At 42.3% G+C, this 6,658-nt stretch overlaps 1 pseudogene; it reads left to right on the top strand.

Annotated features, from left to right (window-relative positions):
• The first annotated feature begins 1,384 nt into the window (after window positions 1–1,384).
• LOC150022269 (mitochondrial glutathione transporter SLC25A39 pseudogene) lies at window positions 1,385–2,567 on the top strand (annotated as a pseudogene).
• Window positions 2,568–6,658: the final 4,091 nt, after the last annotated feature.

The following is a 6,658-nucleotide window of genomic DNA, read 5'->3' as shown; positions in this document are numbered from 1 at the left end:
TTATGGGACAATGCTTCAACCAACTGAACCACACTGGCCAAGGCCCTAGGCTCGTGTTTTATTAATTAACCAAGGGATGGAAATCTTGGAATGACATCTTTAGAATTCTGCCTACTATGAAGTATGAAATCTACATGACAAAAATAATTAAAAGTTTGAAAAACATACAAGAACACTTGAACAAGTGTAGTCATACCAAATTCCAGAAAGGGAAGACTCATGTAGAAGAATATTATTCTCCTTTAATATACACAATTAAAGAAATGTTAATAAATAAATTGTTTTTTGGGGGGTGCTTGACAATTTTATTCTGAAGACAAGAAGAATAAATGGGTAAAAGTAATGACATTAGAGAGAAAAAAAGAAAGTATATTCCCCAACTCTTTTTATGAGACTAGCTAGTATAACTGATGCCAAATCCAAAGAAGAACATTATAAGAATTAAAAATTACAGATCAATCTCATTCATGAGAGTTCCTTACCCCCAGGTCTTAAAAATATTAGCATATTGAATTTAGCAATATATAAAAAATAAAGTACAGATTTCCCTCACTTATTGCAGGTATTAAGTTCTAGACTCCCCCTGACGAAGTAGGAACCTTACATTTATCTTACACTCTTAAACCTAAGTAACTTTAACAACATATGTATACAGTATCACAAAATTCCACAATATAGCGAAAATTCCACGATAAATAATTAAATATAATATTAAAAAAAAATTCCGTGATACAGTGAGGCCACGATAAGTGAACTGTGATATAGAGAGGGACTACTGTAGACCAAAATAGAACAATGGAACAGGACAGCAAAGTCAGAAACAAATCCACACATATATGAGTACTTTGTTTATGACCCAGATAGCACTGCAGGATAGAGAGGAGAGGACCACCTGCCAATATGTAGTGCTGGTTAAAATGTCCACATTGGAAGGAGGTGGAGGGGTGTGAGGACTACAGATGTCTCACTTCCTTCCTATATGAAAAGTTAATTTTAGCCCTGGCTGCTGTGGCTTAGTGGATTGAGTGCTGGCCTGCGAACCAAAGGGTTGCTTGTTAGATTCCTGGTCAGGGCACGTGCCTGGGTTGTGGGCCTGGTTCCCAGCTGGGGACACGTAAGAGGCAACCAATCCATGTTTCTCTGGCACATTGATGTTTCTTTCCTTTTCTTTCTCTTCTCCTCTCTCTAAAAATAAATAAAATCTTTAAAAAATGTTAATTTCAGGTCCTTATAGAATTATATTTGAAAAGCAAAGCAATAAAATTTTAGAAGACAATATGCCCTCAGGGTAGGAAAAGATCTCTTAAGCAGGATACAGGCATCACTAATCATAAAGGAAAAGAGTGATAAACTTGAGTCCACTAAAAACTTTTTTTCGGTTGGCCTTGGAGCTAGGCGGGCGTGCGGGGAACCAGCACTGGCCGCGGAGCCGCCATGGGCCCGCCCGGCCCCGGGCCCCACGCCGCACGAGTACCGACCTAGAGCCAGAACTGAAGCTACAAGATGGCTGATCAGGATCCTGGGGGCATTAGCCCCCTCCAACAAATGGTGGCCTCAGGCGCTGGGGCTGTGGTCACCTCTCTCTTCATGACGCCCCTGGACGTGGTGAAGGTTCGCCTGCAGTCTCAACGCCCCTCAGTGGCCAGCGAGCTGATACCTCCCACCAGAGTCTGGAGCCTCTTTTACACCAAATGGAAGTGCCTCCTGTACTGCAATGGTGTCCTGGAGCCCCTGTATTTGTGCCCAAACGGTGCCCGCTGTGCCACCTGGTTTCAGGACCCCACTCGCTTCACTGGCACCATGGATGCCTTTGTGAAGATTGTGAGACACGAGGGCACCAGGACCCTGTGGAGTGGCCTCCCAGCCACCCTGGTGATGACTGTGCCAGCCACCGCCATCTACTTCACTGCCTACGACCAACTCAAGGCCTTCCTGTGTAGTCGAGCCCTGGCCTCTGACTTCTATGCACCCATGGTGGCTGGTGCACTGGCCCGCCTGGGCACTGTGACTGTGATCAGCCCCCTAGAGCTGGTACGGACAAAGCTGCAGGCTCAGCATGTGTCATACCGGGAGCTGGGTGCCTGTGTCCGAGCTGCCATGGCTCAGGGTGGCTGGCGCTCACTGTGGCTGGGCTGGGGCCCCACTGCTCTCCGGGATGTACCCTTTTCAGCCTTGTATTGGTTCAACTATGAGCTGATGAAGAGCTGGCTGAGTGGGCTCAGGCCAAAGGACCAGACATCAGTGGGCATCAGCTTTGTGGCTGGCGGCATCTCAGGGACGGTGGCAGCCATCCTGACCCTACCCTTCAATGTGGTGAAGACTCAACGCCAAGTTGCGCTGGGAGCAGAGGAGGCAGTGAGAGTGTCGCCCCTGCACGCTGACTCCACCTGGCTGCTGTTGCGGAGGATCCGAGCTGAGTCTGGCACCAGGGGACTCTTTGCAGGCTTTCTCCCAAGGATCATCAAGGCTGCCCCGTCCTGTGCCATCATGATCAGCACGTATGAGTTGGGCAAAAGCTTCTTTCAGAGGCTCAACCTGGAACAGCCTCTGGGCCAGTGAGAGGAGCATGGGTGGGGTGGGGCAGGAGGAGACTGAGCCAAGTGCCTTGTCCTCAGGAGAGGGGCCTCATTTTTTTCCCTCTCAACTCTGAGCCCCAGGGGTAGCACCTCGCCCTTTTGGGCATACCCATGCCCCCCTCAGACAGCTTTCTACCTGCTGATCCTCATCCCAAGCCCCAAGGATCATCTCTTTTCCACCTTCACCTTTCAAGTTCAAGACCAAATCTGTTAACTGTCCCCTTCCACACCCCGTGCCCATTTCCCTCTGTGTTTGTTGTAGCTGAGCTTGCCCCTGTTAATTCATTGAGTGTAAAGATGAAAAAAAAAAAAAAACAAAAAAAAAAACTTTTTTTCATCAAACAACATTATTAAAAGAGTGAAAAGAGAAGCCACAGAATGGATAAAATTATCTATAGCACATATAATCAAATACTTGTTTTCACACTGTATAATCAATTAATACAAATAGATAAGAAAAAAAAACAACCCAATATAAAAATGAGAAAACACTTGAACAAGGAGCCAATGCTCATACGAAATATTCTATTCTTAATTTATAATTAGAGATGCAAAATAGTGTGACAATAAATTGACAGCACACATCCATTAGCTGGACAAAAATTAAAATATCAGACAGCCCTAACCGATGTGGCTAGGTTGGTTGGGTGTCATTTTGCAAAGTGAAAGGTTGTCGGTTTGATTTCAGGTCAGGGTGTGGTCCCTGGTCAGCATGTGTACCAGAGGGAATAGATCAATGTTCCTCTCTCACATAGATGTTTCTTTCCCTCTTTTTCTTCCTCCCTTCCCCTCTCTAAAAATACATAAATAAAATCTTTTAAAAATGTCAGACAATTTAAGTGTTGGTGAAGATGTGGAGCAACAAGAACTTTTATGTTATTGTTGTTGGTTATATAAATTGGTACAACCGCTTTGAAAATTTCTGGCATGGTCTTATAGAGCTGAAGATAAACATGTCCTATGAACCAGGAATTCCACTCCAAGTTAAAGATTCTATAAAAATATCTATTTATGTTCTCCAGCATACAAACACACATGCACAACAGCATTGTTTATAATAGTCCACAGCTTGAAATAACCTATGTGTCCATCAACATTAGAGTTGGTAAATAAATTAAGGTGTATCCATGCAATACAGTAATCTAAGCTCAGCTGGGAAGGGAAAAGATGGGGGAAAGGGTATAGAAATTAAGAAGCATAACTGGTAGGTACAAAATAGACAGGGGGATGTTAATAATAGTACAGGAAATGGAGAAGCCAAAGAACTTATATGCATGACCCATGGACATGAACTAAGGGGGGGATTGCTAGAGGGAAGGGGGCACTGGGCAGAGGGGGCTAAGGGGGGAAATTGGGACAACTGTAATAGCATAATCAATAAAATATACTTCAAAAACAAAACAATAACACTTCCAAAGTCAGTTCTCAAGAATAAAAAAAAGCTTTCCTGAGAGTGAAACAGCATTTGACCCTATTTTCCTCCTAGCCCTGGCCAGATTAGCTAAAAAAAATACTGAACTGAGTGGTGTATATGTAGCATAACACTGAAGAAGATTGGAAGGCCAAGGAGGGAAGACTGAGGTTTGATGGGAATGGTGGAAAAAGAGCATCATAGTGGGCTGAGTGTTATTTCAGTGGACAGAGAAGGAGGCTTGGGTTAGAAGCCTGGAAAGGGGTTATCAAAGCAGCTTTTGAGGGCTGCCTATTGACCACACATGCATCATTCAGCAAAGGATACCAACTTTCCTCTGAACTTCCTGGTAGTGAGCCAACGTCACCCCTGTCAAAGATGAAGGGTGAAGTTGTGGACTGCTGGTGCTGTACAGTTTTCCTCTTTCCATTCCTCCCATCCATTATATACCTAGAGATTTAGTCTGCAGGGCCCAAGAATCTATATTTTAGTAAGCACCTTGGGTAACTCTCATGCAGGTGGCCCCTGGTGTTAGAGTACCATTGCCGAGGGAAACTCCCACTAGTGGCCTTGTTAAAAATTCAAATTCATAGGCCCCATATACTAGACATATAGATCAGAATTTTCAGAGAAGAGGTGTGAGAATTTGTTTTTTTAACAAAGACCTCAAGTGATTCATAGGGAAGTCTGGGGAACTGCTCTAGAGACTTCTCCTGTTTGTTTTGTTTTTTCATAATTACTGAAAAACAAAACATTTGTTTATAATAATTATATTTTGAAAAAATATGTAACTTGAAGAATAGATTACAAATCGCAAAATTTTTTTCTGAAGTCCAGATTTCTCCTCAGCGTTGGAGATCCGTAATCTGTTTACATGACACCTCTCCTTGCAAATCCAAAAACATCTTAAACTCAATGTGTTCAAATTGAAATCACCATCTTCCTCCAAACCCAACTCTGTTTCAGTGTTCCCACATCCCAGTGACAGCATTACTATCTGCCCACTGTGCCTAACAGAAATCCTCCTGTCATCTCTGACTCCTCACTCTTCTTCAATCCCCATTCAGCCCCACATCTAAATCCATCACCAAGAGCTAACATTTACAGTATTCCCTCACTTATTGTGGGTATTATGTTCTAGACCTCCCCGTGACAGGTGAAAATCCACGAAGTAGGAGCCTTACATTTATTTTCGTATTTATATATATTTTAAGGCTTTATAAACCCTTCCCACACACTTATAAACCATTCCCAGTCCCTTCTTAACCTTTCCCACTCCCTTATTAACCTTTTCCACACTTTTATAAACACTACTTATGTTCTTAAACATTCTACACTCTTAAACCTGTGTAACTTTAACAACATGTGTATACAGTACCGCAAAATCCCACGATATAGCAAAAAATCCGCGATAAATAATTAAATATAATATTTTTAAAAATTCCGCAATACAGTGAGCCCGCAGTAAGTGAACCGCGATATAGAGAGGGACTACTGTACTTCCTAAATTGTTTCATTTTCCCAACTTGTCTTCTTGTTCCTACAGCAGTCCACTTGAACTACTACCAACACTAACCACAGAGGTGGATTAAGGTCAGTTGAGGCCCCAGGTGCAGAAGAAAATATTGGGCACCTTAAAAAAAAAGAGAGAGAGACAGGGAAAATAAAAATACAGGTTAACCATATTTTTAAATAAAAAAATTTGAATATAATAGGTGTATAATATAATTAATAATAGCATAATAATAATCACAAAGTTTTGAACTGATAGTTAAACATATGTAAAAATATAATTATAATTAATGATAATGTATGTATAATAAGAGTAACAATCAGAAATTTGAACAAAAAATCATAGAATTTTACTTGAAATTAAAATTACAAATGTGAAAATATTTAAATAATTTTTTCTTGCTGATGTAAAAACAGGAATTAATTTTATCTTAATATAATTTCAACAATAGAAATTAATTTTATTTTAATATAATTTCAACTTACCTGAATATTTATTTATACTTACAGAAAACTATTTTTTAAACCGTTAATGAAACAAGTACATATCCACAAACTAATTTACATCCTTGCGTACTTGCGTATATCGTAAGTCTGCACTGCAGGAGAACCTTTGTTAAGTACAAAGTAGCAAATATGATTCTATTGCTCCAAAGAGCAGTAGCCCAGCCGCGCAGGGCCTGTGCAGCCTAGTATGTGTATAGTAAGCAGCATAGTAATGAAATACCCTGGCTGGTTTGGCTCAGTGGATTGAGCGTCGGCCTGCGAGCTAAGTGTCGCTGGTTCGATCTTCCAGTCAGGGCACATCAGAGAAGGAAAACTCTGACTCCAAAAAAACCTCCGCTGCCTTGCGGCATACCTCTTCAGGGGAAAGGCTAAGGGAGTAAACCCCGACAGAAAATCCCCGACAGAAAATCCGGAGCCGGAGTCCCTAAGGCGGTTTGACGTCGTAGTCAACACTGGCAACTCCTGCGGTGCACCTGAAGCCAAGCTGTATTGACTCCGTCTTTCCCTTGGACCCTTCAGCTGCGAAGAGAGGGGGGGTCTGCTGCATGGGCAACAGCAGACCCTCCATATCACCCTGCCCAGGCTCTGTAGCTTCAGCTTCACTGGAGAGGACACTCCAGCGTCATCGCAAGATGTCGATTCGACACGGGAG

Source organism: Furipterus horrens, unplaced genomic scaffold (genome assembly GCF_987537825.1).
Source record: "Furipterus horrens unplaced genomic scaffold, mFurHor1.1.pri manual_scaffold_1, whole genome shotgun sequence".
Taxonomy (NCBI): domain Eukaryota; kingdom Metazoa; phylum Chordata; class Mammalia; order Chiroptera; family Furipteridae; genus Furipterus; species Furipterus horrens.
Note: the sequence above shows the minus strand (reverse complement) of the source record. Positions and strands in the feature narration are given on the sequence as shown.